Below are 15,603 nucleotides of genomic sequence, written 5' to 3'. Positions count from 1 at the left end.
CATTGTATGAATCATACAGGTTTGGGCATACGAAGGTGACATTTTTAAAAAGGAAATAATCTCCATCAACTTTATAACTTATCCTCAAGCTTCAAACTACCAGGGACAAGCAAAAGGAAAACTGTACTATAAAACACAATAATGTATGGGATTTAATATTACCTCTAATTGCTTTTTAACATCCCATAAGATCATGGATCCAGGTTATGATAGAATAGCCCTCTTTTGCTATTTCCCACTTCACGAATTTCCCCAATCATAAGATAATTCATCTAAAAGTTATTCTACCCTTTGATCATTTATCAATTGGAAAGGCTTAATTTCTTTAAAATCAAAGTAATTCTCTATATATTGAAATGTAATAGATTTTTTAAATAAATTAGTGAAAGAAAATATAATTTTTCTTTGAGTTATGGAACCTTAAAAAAATTGACCAATATTAGGACATAAAGACCTCAAAATTAAATGCATACAGGCAGAAATATAAATGTATTTTTTAAAATATCAATAAAAAGAAAATAATAACCAAAAATAAACGAAATTAAATTCATCGAAGAATGAAACAGTAAAACTAAAATAATGTCATCAAAACATGAATACCAAAATATTGAATGGAGCCAAAGTGGTAATAAGGAAAATTTATATCTCTAGGTCTTACTTCATAGAATGGAGGAAGAAGATAAATAATTAGCTTTAACTAAAACAGCTAGAAAAAAACAAATTAAAAATCATCCCATCAAATACAAATTTGAAATTTAAAATAAAAGGGAATATCAATACAATTTAAATAAAATATTGAATTAATAAAAAACTTAAAATTTTATGAAAAAAACCAACAAAAATAATAAACTTTTAATTAATTTGATTGAAAAAGGAAAAGGAAAATAAAATTGTTAGTCTCAAAAATGAAAAGCTTTCCCCCAAAAAGAGGAAATTAGAGCAATAATTAGAGTTATTTTCTAACTTTATTTAATAATTTTCATAATCAACAAAATGGAGGAATATTACAAATATTACATTGGATTATTAGAAGAAAAATAAATTACTTAAATAGGCCCTTTTAAAAAACTGAATAGAATAAGCTTTAATCCTCCCCTAGAAAAAACCCCAGGACCAAGGATTTACATGTAACTCCAAATATTTAAAGAACAATTGATTCCAATACTTATAAATTTTGAAAAAGAGGAAGGGTTTGTTAATTTAAAGGATGGTTCGGAATTCCTATGAAGACACTTTTAAACTCAATTAAAAGAAAGTAAAAAATTTAACTCAATTAAAGTGAAAGTAAAATTTAATTTACAAACAGGAATAGATTCCACAATAACAACCAATACATAAAAATACAAAAAGACAAAGAATAAGGAAAACTATATTAAAATAGGGAGAGAGGGGTAATAACCACCGATCTAGGGCACCTGGGGCCCCATTGCAGCCCGTTGGGGAAAAGGGTTTCCCAGGCAGAATATATTCCGGGTGAAAATGAGGATTAAAAAGGATAATTTATGGGCTTGAAAAGGAAAGGCAAAGAACCTTACATATAGAAATTAGGTATAGGAAAAAACCAGATGAGCCCCAAGTTATTTGATAAATGAATGTCGGGGGACAACCTACTAGTATCCAAATTTCCCAAGGGTGGAGTTCCTGGGATTGTAGAGGTGGAAAGACACTCTTTCCCGGTCCATAGGATTAAAAGAAAGGCTAAATTCCCATGGAGAGAGTCGCCCGAAATGATTTGAAATAACTTACTAATAAAAAGGCATTTCTTATTCAGAAAAATTCCTAAAAATTCCTTTAAACACAGACATGGCTATCTAAACCAAGTGGTGAAACGAAAAAAAAAATGAAATCTCTTAAATTTGTAAAATCTTAAAAGGGAAATATTAGAAAAGGATTACAGAAAATTTTCGGATAATACACCATGACTAAGTAGGATTTTATACGGAAGAAAGGCCTGGTTCAAATTAGGAAAACTATTGCATAAGTGACTATATCAATCACCAAAAACCAAAAACATAGTTAACTCAATAATGGAAAAAGCATTTGATAAAATTAACACTCATTCCTATTAAAAACACTAGAGAGTAGAGGAATAAATGGACTTTTCTTTAAAACAGTCGTAGAATCTATTTAAAACCATCAGCAAGCATCCTATGTAATAGGGAGAAACTGGAACCATTCCCAGGTCAAGGGATCAGGGGTGAAACAAGATTGCCCACTATCACCATTACTATTCAATATTGTATTAGAAATGTTAACTTTGGTAATAAGCGGAGAAAAATAAATTAAAGGAATTAGAGTAGGTCCTGAGGAAACCAAATTAGCACTCTTTGGGGATGATAAGATACTTAGAGAATTGTAGAGAATCAACTAAAAAACTATTAGAAGTAATCCACTGTCAGGGTCCAGAGAGGAAACTCACACAGCACAATCAGGAAGTAAAGAGACCTTAATGTCTGAGACACCCAGATGAGGTTTCTGTGATCAGCGTGGACCCCCTCGTGAGTGGAAGCTCTAGTCATATTGAGACTGCATCATCAATGGGAAACATCTCCTCTTATTGGCTGTGTGTGTAACCTCATAGATCCTACATAAGCAGTGGGGACCAGGAAGTAGGTATAGTTCAATGGGAGTACAAGAGGAGTCAGTGGGAAATCAGTAAGAGTGCAGGAGAGGGCAGGATGTGAACGAGTAGAATAAAAACCTAAGCTTGCAAGCAGCTCTGTCTTGGGGTGCTCTGTTGGACGTGAGAAAACCACCCCTCACAGAGGGGGTGGCCAGAGGTTTCTGGAAATCTTTTATTGGGATAAGATTGGTAAAGAACCACTGTCCAAGACAGTGGACAGAGATTCTCTGAAAGCCTGGGAACTAGGCAAGACTTATAACCAGTAATCTCTGTTACTCCCACCCTCTGGGTGGGAGGTTACAATCCACAATTTTAACAAAGTTACAGGTTATAAAATAAATCCACATAAATCATCAATCTTTTTTATGCATCATTAACAAAACCCAACAGCAAGAGATCCAAAGAGAAATTCTATTTAAAATAACTGTCAATAGGATAAAATATTGAGGAATCTATTTCCCAAGAGAGAGTCAGGAACTATGTGAGCAAAGCTACAAAAGACTTTTCACACAAATAAAGTCAGATCTAAGCAATTGGAAAAATATCAAAAGCTCTTGGATAGGCTGAATATAATAAAAATGACAATACCGCCTAAACTAATCTATTTATTTAGTGCTATATCAAACTTCCAAGAAACTATTTTACTGACCTAGAAAAAAATAACAAAATTCATCTGGAAGAACAAAAGGTCAAGAATTTCAAGGGAATTCATGAAAAGAAAAGAAAATGAAGGTGGCCTACTGGTTACCGGATCAAAAATATATTAAAAAGCAGTGGTCATCAAAACCATTTGGTACTGGTTAAGAAATAGAACAGTTGATCAATGGAATGGGTTAGGTAGGACAAAATAGTCAATGACTATAGCAATCTAGTGTTTGACAAACCCAATGATCTCAGCTTTTGGGATAAGAATTCACTATTTGACAAAAAACTTCTTGGAAAATTGAAAACTAGTATGACAGAAACTAAGCATAGACCCACACCTAACACCATATACCAAGATAAGGTCGAAATGGGTTCAAGATTTAGACATAAAAAATGATATTATAAATAAATGAGAAAAACATAGGGTAGTTTACCTCTCAGATCTGTGGAGGAGGAAAGAATTTATGACCAAAGAAGAACTAGAGATCATTATTGATTACAAAATAGATTTTTTTATTATATTAAGTTAAAAAATTTTTATACAAACAAAACTAATGTAGACAAGAGTAAGAAGAAAGCAATAAATTGGGAAAACATTTTTACATTCAAAGGTTCTGACAAAGGCCTAATTTCTAAAATATATAGAGAACTGACTTAAATTAATCTTAGTGCAAGGCATTCTCCACTTGATAAATAGTAAAAAAAAAATATGAACAATTTTCAGATGAAGAAATTGAAAGTATTTGTAGTCATATGAAAAGTTGCTCCAAATCATTATTAATCAGAGAAATGCACATTAAGACATCTCTGAGATACCACTACACAGTTGTCAGATTGGCTAAGATTTCAGGAAATGAGAATGGCCAATATTGGAGATGTCAAAAAACTGGGGCCCTGATACATTCTTGGTGGAACTATGAATGGATCCGAACATTCTGGAGAGCAATTTAGAACTATGCTCAGAAAGTCATCAAGCAATGCATATCCTTTCATCCAGCAATGTTTCTACTTGTCCTTAAAGGAGGGAACAGAACCCACATGTGCAAAATGGTTGTGATAGCCCTTTTTTGTAGTGGCTGGAAATTGGAAACTGAGTGGATGCCAATCAATTGGAGAATGACTGAATAAATTGTGGTATATGAAGGTTATGGAATATTATTGTTCAGTAAGAAATGACCACCAGGACGATTTCAGAGAGGCCTGCAGAGACTTAGATGAACTGATGCTGAGTGAATCGACCAGAATTAGGATATCATTATACACGGCAACAAGACTATATAATCATCAATTCTGATGGACATGGCTCTCTTCAACAATGAGATGATTCAAACCAGTGCCACTTGTTCATTGATGAAGAGAGCCATCTACACCCAAAAAGAGGACCATAGGCGCTGAGTGTGGACCACAACATGATACTTTCATTCTCTCTTGTTGTTTCCTTGCATTTTGTTTTCTTTCTTTGTTTTGTTTTCTTCCTTCTTGATCTGATTTTTCTTGTGCAGCAAGATAACTGTAAAAATATTATACATACATTGGATTTAACATGTATTTTAACATATTTAATATGTATGGAACTATCTGCCAGCTAGGGGAAGGTGTGGGGAGAAGGAGGGGAAAATTTGGAACAAAAAGTTTTGCAAGGGTTAATGTTGAAAAATTGCCCATGCATATGTTTTGTAAATAAAAAGCTTTAATAAAAAAATTAAAAAATTAAAAAAAAAACCTCAAATGTGGACTTGATGACATGTGCATATGGGGAGAATTTGAAAGGGAAATGTAAAATGGAATAAGCAGAAGTTTATGACCAGAGGACCTAGTCTGGGAAAATAAAGCCATTCTTTCAGTTGTAAGAGTTGCCTGTATCCTAAAGTGATTCTACTGCTGGCATTTTTACCTTAATTGTTGTAGATAAATGGCAGAAGAAATGAAGTGGGTCAAGAAGACCCACTAGAATGCATCAGAGACATCAATACTTGGCATGGCATTCATTCAGCATATTCTGTTTGATTTGCTGCAGAAGATACTCAAATATTGGAAGATCAAGCATGAGTCAGAGCCAAGATGATAGAGAAAGCACTACATCTGAACTCTTTCAGTATTCTGGGAATCCCAGGATGGACTTATTTTGTGAAAGTGAAGATATTTTACCCACACTGTAAAAATGCAGCTTAAAGTGTCTTCAGAAGAAACATATATAGTATAAATTAAGAACTGATCAAAAAGAAAAGATTCAATTATAAAAATTCCCTTGCAGGTCCCTGAGCTTCAGGGGGCTCAGCCTGGAGTAGGGATTGTACCCTGAACATCTACAAGCAAGGCTTCCTGCAGCCCTCCCTGGCCTGGCAGGTGTGCCTGGCTAAGAGGGTCTGTCTCCAGCAGTCCCAGAAGCAGTACTCTCACCAACAGTACCTTCACTGAAGCAGCCAGGATTCTGGTCCAACAGTGTGACCTTTCATCAGCTTCTCCAGTAGCTTGAGCTCTCTGGAGGCACTGAAACCACTTCCTTATCAAAGACCCATGAAGTGCTCCTGGACTCAGGCCACAAGGCCCTCCTGTCAGATTTTAGGGCACCTTTGCTCCATTACTGTGCAAAAGAATGAGGCAGAAGTGATCCTATCTCCCCCAAAACCCTCAATCACCACTCTGGACTAATCTTTAACATTTGAGGAGCCTCATGGACTGACACTCAGAGGGCATCTTGGAGTAAAGCAGTTAGTGAGTCCCGCAGGCTGAGGGGCAAAGAGAGGGTAGGATGAGAAGCTGAGAGCTGCCCCACATCTTAGATGAGGCAGTGGTTTATATGATGCCCTATAAACAAAGGAATACAACTGGATTCTCGTTCATTATTGTAACCTAGAAAACTTTTTACTCCTCTGTAACAGATTCCCCACTGTGGCTGTCCCAACACTCTTCAATTTTTTTTTTCCAATTCCCATTAATTTGTCCTTAGAGGTCTATCATATCTAACTTTTCTAAGATTCTGTTCATTTACTTGATTTCTTTCTTACCTCATTATATTTAATATTGAAAGGGGAAAAGTTGAATGACCCTAATAGAATGTTTATTATCTATTTCCTCCTCTAATTAAAATTTTTAATTTTCTATTAAAAATTTCAATGTTTTGCCATTTGGTGCATATATGTTTATTTTGTCTGGAGCCCTTTTAGCAAGATATAGTTTTCCTGTGTATCCCTTTTATACATGTCTACTTTTGTTTTGCCTGAAATCATGATTAGTATTAGTACCTTTAAAAAAACTGCTGAAACAATAAGATTGTTGTGGATAGATCTTATTTATTTTAAAAAATCTTTTGTTATCATTTTATTTAAAATATTTGCATCAATATTCATTAGGGAGATTAATCTGTAATTTTCTTTCTCTATTTTGGCTCTTCCTGGTTTAGGTATCAAAAACATATTTGTCACAGAAGGAATTTGGCAGGATTCCTTCTTGATCTATTTTTCCCAATAGTTTACATAGTATTAGAATTAATTGTTTTAACATGTTTGGTAGAATTCACTTCTGAATCCAGCTGGCCTTGGAAATTTTTTTCATAAAGATTTCATTAATGGCTTATCCAATTTCTTTTCAAAAGTTGAAGTATATACATAATTTGTTTCATCATCTATTAATCTTGGAAATTTATATTTTTGTAAATATCCATTCATTTCAGTTAGATTCTCACACTTGCAGACATATAGTGGGGCAAATTAGTTCCTAATTATTGCTTAAATTTCTTTTTCATTGTTAGTAAGTTTACCCTTTTAATTTTTGAATGCTTGTGATTTTTTTTCCTAATCAAATTAACCAAAAGTTTATTTATTTAGAAGATTTTTGAATGAAGCCAACTCTTAGTTTTTATATAGTTCAATAGTTTTCTCAGTTTCAATTTTATTAATCTCTCCTTTGAGTTTCAGAATTTTGAATTTGGTATTTTACTTGGGATTTTTATTTTGCACTTTTTCTAGCTTTTTTAGATGCATGCCCAATTTATTAATGTCCTCTTTCTCTATTTTATTCATGCAGCTATTTATAAATATAAAATTTCCCCTGCAAGCTTCTTTACCTCTAATAAGTTTGGAATGTAATCTCATTATTGTCATTTTCTCGGATGAATTTTATGAGTGGTTTCTGTGATGTTATTTGACCCACTCATTTTTTAGAATCATATTATTTAATTTCTAATTGCTTTTTATTCTATCTTTCCCTGGCCTATAATTTTTATTGCACTGTGGTCTGAAAAGGAAGCATTTACTATTTCTGTCTTTCTGCGTTTAATTGTGAGGTTTTTATGCCCTGTTAAATGATCCCTTTTCATGTAGGTGCCATGTAATGCTGAGCAAAAAGTGTATTTCTTTCTCTGTTTATGTTTATTCAGTTTTCTTCCCAGGCCTGTTAATGTAGGTTTTTAGGATTTTATTAATCTCTCTAGTTTATTTCTTGTTTCTTTTGTTATTAGAAAGGTGAAGGTTGAGATCCTCCATTAATATAGTTTTGCTATTTCTTCCTATAAATGCTTTAATATATTCTCTAGGACTCTGTATGTTCTACCACTCAGTACATAACATTTAATAATGTTACTACTTCATGGTTTATGGTACCCTTTATCAAGATGTACTTTCCCTCCTAATCTCTTTTAATTAGCTCTATTTTTACTTTTGCTTTATCTGAGATCAGAATTGCTACCTCTGCCTTTTTACTTTAGCTGAAGCATAGGAAATTCTATTTTTAAATACTTTTATCTTTACTGCCTATGTCATTTTCTGTGTCAAATGTGTTTCTTGTAAACAACAGCATACTGTAAGATTGTTTTTAATCTCCTCTACTATTTGCTTCCCTTTGATGAGAGAGTTCATCCCATTCCCATTGACAATTATGATTATCAGCTCTGCGTTTTCTCCATCCTACTTTCTTCCATCTATATACTTTTGTTCTCTTTTTTGACCTGGTCCTTATGGTGTCTTTTTTTTTAATCTATCCCTCACACTACCTTATCTTCTATCACCTCTTCCCCTTTTTCTTAGTATTGGTTTTTAACCCACCCCTCCTACTTCCTTATCTTCTATTGCCACTCTCCATTCTCTTACCTATTTTTCCTAATGTTTTTACCCTCCCTTCCATCCAGCTTCTCCCTTTTCTTTCCTAATTCTTCTCCTACATCTTTATAGGGTTAGAGAAATTTCTTTACCCAACTGAATGACTAAGTTATTCCTTTATAGAGCCAAAACTGATGAAATCAAGATTCAGACAATGTTCATCCCCCTTCCTTCTTTTCTTGGATTGCAATAGGTCTTTTGTGCCTCTTCATGTGATGTAATTTGCCCCATTGTACCTCCCTTTCTTCTTCTTTTTTCCACCTCTTAATTCCTTTTTCATATCATCACATCAGAGGTCATTCACAAGCACAACATCTGTGTGTGGGATGCCACCTCTGTCTTCCTCAGTAATATACATTTTTTAAGAGTTACTGATATCACTTTCCCATCCAGTGATGTAAACAGTTTAACATTTCACTAATATTTATTTTCTCCTATTTAGCTTTCTATGTTTCTCTTGATTCCTGTGCTTGTAGATTAAATTTTCTGTTTAGTTCTGATTTATTCAAATGCCATAATAATTTTCATGATCAATCTGAGGTAATTCCAGAAGTTTTCTCAATAACTATTAGATGTTTTTAAAGTTCCTCCAATAATATATAAAGTCAGTCTATTTTCATAAACCTCCCTAGCCTATCTGTTAGCATGCATTTTCTTTGTTAGCTATTTAATTTGGATTAAATGAAAATCCAATAGGTTTAATTGTCATTGCCCTTCTTATTCATGATATAGTGTCCTTTTTCATAGAGTGCTTCTGTTTAATTCTTTTTTGGAATATCATTTGCTTATCTTGTAATTGGATAAATCTCCGTGGGAGAGAAGAAGGATGCTATTAAATACCATAGCCTTTTTTATTACCATTATTTAAGTATAAATCTTATTTTTAATTTAGCTTTTTATATACAAAACATATTCATGGGTAATTTTTCAACATTGGCCTTTGCAAAACTTTCTGTTCCAACTTTTCCCTGCTTTCCCCCACACCCTCTCCTAGATGGAAGGTAGTCCCATATATGTTAAATATGTTAAAGTACATGTTAAATACAATATATGTACACATATATACATATATATGTATATATACATACATATATATATATACATATATATATATATATATATATATATATATATATATATATATATACAGTTATTTTGTTGCACAAGAAAGTTCAGATTTAGAAAGAAGGTAAAAATAATCTGAGAAGAAAAAAACAAAAATCAAAGCAAACATTAATAGAAAGAGTCAAAATGTTATGTTGTAGGCCGCACTCATCTCCCAAGTGTTCTTTCTCTGGGTGCAGCTGCTTCTGTTCATTACAGATCAATTGGAAGTGATTTGGATCCTCTCCTTGTGGAAGAGAGCCATGTCCATCAGAACTGATTATCATGTAGTATTGTTGTTGATGTGTATAATGATCTTCTGGTTCTGCACCCTTCACTTAGCATCAGTTCATGTATATCTCTCCAAGCTTCTCTGTATTCATCCTGCTGGTCATTTGGAGAGAATTACATGAACTGATGCTAAGTGAAATGAGCAGAACCAAGAGATCATTATATATGTCAACAACGATACTGTATGAAGATGTAATCTGATGGAAGTGGATTTCTCTGACAAAGAGACCTAATTCAGTTTCATTTGATCAATGATGGACAGAAGCAGCTACACCCAAAGAAAAAAAAACACTGGGAAATGAATGTAAACTGTTTGCATTTTTATTTTTCTTCCTGGGTTATTTCTAACTTTTGAATCCAATTTTTCCTGTACAACAAGAAAACTGTTTGGATCTGCACACATACATTGTATCTAAGATACACTAGGACATATTCAACATATATAGGACTGCTTGCCATCTAGGGGAGGGGGTGGAGGGTAGGAGGGAAAATCAGAATAGAAGTGAGTGCAAGGTATAATGTTGTAAAAAAAAATTACCCTGGCATGGATTCTGTCAATAAAAAGTTACTATAATAAAAAAAAAGAACAATAATATTCCATAACATTCATATACCACAATTTATTCAGCCATTCTCCAATTGATGGGCATCCCTTCAATTTCCAGTTTCTAGCCACTTCAAAAAGGGCTGCCACATGGCAGAGTTGTCTTAATTTGCATCTCTCTGATCAACAATGATTTGAAACACCTTTTCATATGACTAGAAATAGTTTTAAATTGTTCAGTGAAAATTGTCTGTTCATATCCTTTGACCATTTATCAACTGGAGAATGGCTTGCTTTGTTATAGAGTCAATTCTCTATATATTTTGGAGATGAGGCCTTTATCAGAACCTTTAGCTGTAAAAATATTTTCCCACTTTAATGCTTCCCTTCTAATCCTGTCACATTAGTTTTATTTCTACAAAAGCTTTTAAACTTAATTATGATCACAATTATGATCATAATTAATTTGATCATAAAATACTTCCTCCTCCACAGGTCTGAGAGATAAACTAGCCTATGTTCTTCTAATTTATTTACAATCTCATTCTTTATGCCTAGATCATGAAACCATTTTGATTTTATCTTGGTGTAGGGTGTTAAATGTGGGTCTGTGCCTAGTTTCTACCATACTAATTTCCACTTTTCCCAACAGTTTTTGTCAAATACTGAATTCTTATCCCAAAAGTTGGGATCTTTGGGTTTGTCAAACACTAGATTGCTATAGTTATTGACTATTTTGTCCTATGGACCTAACCTATTTTACTGATCAGTTAGTTTATTTCTTAGTCAATATCAAATGGTTTTGGTGACCACTGCTTTATAATATTGTTTTAGATCAGTTACAACTAGGCCACTTTCATTTGATTCTTTTTTTTTTTCATTAATTCCCTTAAAATTCTTAACCTTTTGTTCTTCCAGATGAATTTTGTTGTTACTTTTTCTAGGTCATTAAAATGGTTTATTGGACATTTGATTGATATTGCACTAAATAAATAGATGAGGTAGTATTGTCATCTTTATTATATTCGTTTATCATATCCAGGTACATTTAATATTTTTCCAATTATTCTGATCTGACTGTTTTTGTGTGGAAACCGTTTTGTAGTTTTGCTGATATAGTTCCTGACTTTCCTTTGGCAGATAGATTCCCCAATATTTTATATTATTGACAGTTATTTTAAATAGAATTTCTCTTTGTATCTTTTCCTGTTAGATTTTGTTAGTGATGTATAAAAATGCTGATGATTTATGTGGATTTATGTTGTATACTGCAACTTTGCTAAAGTTGTGGACTATTTCTAAAAGCTTTTTAGTAGAATCTCTAAGGTTCTCTATACCATCCTATCATCTCTAAAGTGTGATAATTTGGTTTCCTCATTACCTACTCTAATTCTTTTAATTTCTTTTTCATCTCTTATTGCCGAAGCTAGCGTTTCTAAGGCAATATTAAATAGTAATGGTGAAAGTGGACAACCTTGTTTCACTCCTAATTTTACTGGGAATGGTTCCAGTTTATCACCATTACATATGATGCTTACTGATGGTCTTAAATAGACACTGTTGATTATTTTGAGGAAAAGTCCATTTATTCTTATAGTCTCTAGTGTTTTTAATAGGAATGGATGTTGGATTTTATCAAATGCTTTTTCTGCATCTTTCAAGATGATCATATGGTTTTTTTTTAATTTGGTTATTGATATAGTCAATTATACTCATAGTTTTATATACTCATAGTATTGAACCAGCCCTACATTTCTGGTATAAATCCTACTTGGTCATGGTGTATTATCTGGGAGATGATTTTCTGTAGTCTTTTATCTAAGATTTTATTTAAAATTTTTGCATCACTGTTCATCAGGGAGATTGGCCTATAATTTTCTTTCTTTGTTTTTGTCCTACCTGGTTTAGTTATCAATACTATGTCTGTGTCATAAAAGGAATTTGGTGAGACTCCTTCATTCCCTATTTTTTCAAATAGTTTATATAGTATTGGAGTTAATTGTTCTTTAAATGTTTGGTAGAATTCACATGTAAATCCATCTGGTCCTGGGGAATTTTTTTTTAGGGAGTTGATAAATAGCTTGTTCTATTTTATTTTCTAAAATGGGACTATTTAATGAATTTACTTCTTCCTCTGTTAATCTGGGCAACCTATATTTTCGAAGGTATTCATTGATTTCCTTTAAATTATCAAATTTATTGGCATAAAGTTGAGCAAAGTAATTCCTAATTATTGCTCTAATTTCCTCACCATTAGTGGAAATTTCTCCCTTTACATTCTTTAGATTACCAATTTGATTTTCCTCTTTCCTTTTTCTAATCAAATTTACCAAAGGCTTATCTATTTTGTTGGGGTTTTTTAAAAAGTAAAACTAACTTTTAGCTTTATTAATTAATTCAATATCATTTATTTACTTTCAATTGTTTTGATTTATCCTTTTATTTTTAGAATTTCAAGTTTAGTTTTGATGGGGGTTTTTAATTTGCTATTTTTCTAGCTTTTTTAGTTGTAAGCCTAATTCATTGATCTTCTCTTTCTCTATTTTATGCAAGTAAGCATATAAAAGATATAAAATTTCCTTTTATTACTGCCTTGGCTGCATGCCACACATTGTGGTATGATGTCTCATTATTGATTCTCTTGGGTGAAATTATTCATTGTGTCTATGATTTGCTGTTTCACCCAATCATTCTTTAGGATGATATTATTTAGTTTCCAATTACTTTTTGTTCTATTTTCCCCTGCCTATTTATTGAATGTATTTTTTATTGCAGCATGATCTGAAAAGGATGCGTTTACTATTTCTGCCTTTCTATATTTGAATTTGAGGTCTTTATGTCCTAATATATGGTCAATTTTTGTATAGCTTCCATGAACTGCCGAGAAGAAGATGTACTCCTTTCTGTCTCCATTCAGTTTGATGCAAAGATCTATCATGCCTAACCTTTCTAGTTTTCTATTTACCTCTTTAACTTTATTATTTTGTGGTTTGATTTATCTAGTTCTGAGAGTGCAAGATTGTAATATCCCACTATTATAGTTTTGCTGTCTATTTCTTCTTGCAGCTCTCTTAACTTCTCCTTTAGGAACTATACCTCTTGGTACATATATGTTTAATATTGATATTACTTCATTATCTCTGCAACCCTTTAGCAAGATATGGAGCCCTTCTTTATCTCTTTTAATCAGATAAATTTTTGCTTTTGCTTGATCTGAGATCAAGATAGCTACTCCAGCTTTTTTTTGGCTTTACCTGAAACATAGTAGATTCTGTTCCAGCCTTTTACCTTTATTTTGTATATATCACCCTGATTCAAGTGTGTTTTCTATAAACAACATAGTGTAGGATTCTGGCTTTTAATCCAGTCTGCTATCTGCTTCCACTTTATAGGAAAATTTACCCTGTTCACATTTATGGTTAAAACTACGAATTCTGTATTTCCTGCCACCTTATTATCCCCAAATTATGCTTTTCTCTTTCCTTTTCCCTTTCCCTTCCTCACCAGTATTAGACTTATGAGCATCATTTGCCTCATGCAGCCCTGCCTCTTTAGCATTCCTCCTTCCCCTTTGAAATCCCTCCCTTTTCTTAAACCTTTTCCTTACTATTTCTGTATTTCTGTCTATTTACCCTAATCTTTCACTTTTCATTTCATCCTTCCTACTTTTCAATAAGGTGGGACATGTTTCTATGTAAACCAAATATGTCTAATATTTTCTCTTTGAACCAAATCTGATGAGAGTAAGATTCACACCATGTTCATCCTTCTTCCTCCATTCCCTCAGATATAAGTTTCTTTTGTCTCTTTGTGAGATGTAGTTTCCCTCTTTTTACCTCCACTTTTCCCTTTTTCTGGTACAATTTCCTTTCCATCCCCAGTTCCTTTTCTTTAATATTATAACAGTAAACCCAAATTATACATATACTCTTTATGTATACCCATAACAGAAATACAGTTCTCAAGAGTTCTTTTTACCTTTTTATGCTTCTCTTTAGTTCTGTATTTGGAGTTCAAACTTTTTGTTTAGTTTTGTTTTTTTCACCAGGAATAAATGTAACTCACCTATTTCGTTGAATGTCCATCTTCCTTGAAAGAAAATGTTCAGTTTGACTGGGTAAGTTCTTCTTGGCTGCATACCAAATTGTTTTGCCTTTTGGAATATCAGATTCCAGGACCTTTGATTCTTTAATGTGGATGCTGCTAGATCCTGAGTGATCCTTATGGTGGTTCCTTGGCATTTGAAATTTTTTTCTGGCTGCTTATAGTATTTTTTCCCTCTCTCTGATAGTTCTGGAATTTAGCCACAATATTTCTTGGAGTTTTGATTTTGGGATCTCTTTCAGTAGGTGATCAATGAATTCTTTCAATGTCTATTTTACCCTCTGTTTCTGTAACATCTGGGTAGTTTTCTTTGATGATTTCCTGAAAAATAGTGTCTAGGCTATTTTTTTCATCTTTATTTTCAAGGAGTCCAATAATCCTTAGATTAGCTCTCTTAGATCTATTTTCCAGGTCTGTTGTTTTCCCAAATAAGTATTGAACATTTTTTTCAATTTCTTCATTTTTTTGGTTTTGTTTGACTGATCCTTTATGTTGCCTCGAGACATTCATTTTCATTCATTCAAGTCTGATTGTTAATGAATTATTTACATTTTTACCTTATATATATTTATCCTTATATTTGTCCAATTGAGTTTTTAAATGATTTGTTTTGTTCTATGGAATTTCTTTTCCATTTCACCATTTTTTTAAAGAATTATTTTCTTTTTCCAATTCACAAATTCTGTTTTACTGGTAGTTTTTATCTTTTCCAATTCGAAAATTATGTTTTTCAGGGAGTTGATTTTTTTACCCACTCTATCTTTTAATGACTTATCCTGGCCCTCTTGCAAAGTTTTCCTTTCCCCATTTTTCATCTAGCTCTCTTTTAAGATCCTTTTTAATTTCTTCTATGAGAGCCTTGTGTAATGGGAACCAGATCATATGTACCTTTGGATGTAGAGACAAACTGTTTGTAGTTTCCTCAGCATTTGAAATCTGCTCTATTTCCATATAGAAGTTATCAATAGTTAGAGTGCACTTTATTTTTTTGCTCATTTTGGGAAAAAAACAAAACAAAACAAAACAAACAACAACAACAACAACAACAACAACAACAAAACTATGGTCTGCTTATCAGGAACAGTGGGATATTTCCAAGCTGCCTCGACAGACAACAGGAAGTGGCACTGAAGGGGCAGTGGGACAACAGTCACTGGTTGTGCTGGAACCTGAAATCAGGTCCTAAAATTGGCAGC

This window comes from Sarcophilus harrisii, chromosome 3 (assembly GCF_902635505.1).
Source record: "Sarcophilus harrisii chromosome 3, mSarHar1.11, whole genome shotgun sequence".
Taxonomy (NCBI): Eukaryota; Metazoa; Chordata; class Mammalia; order Dasyuromorphia; family Dasyuridae; genus Sarcophilus; species Sarcophilus harrisii.
Note: the sequence above shows the minus strand (reverse complement) of the source record.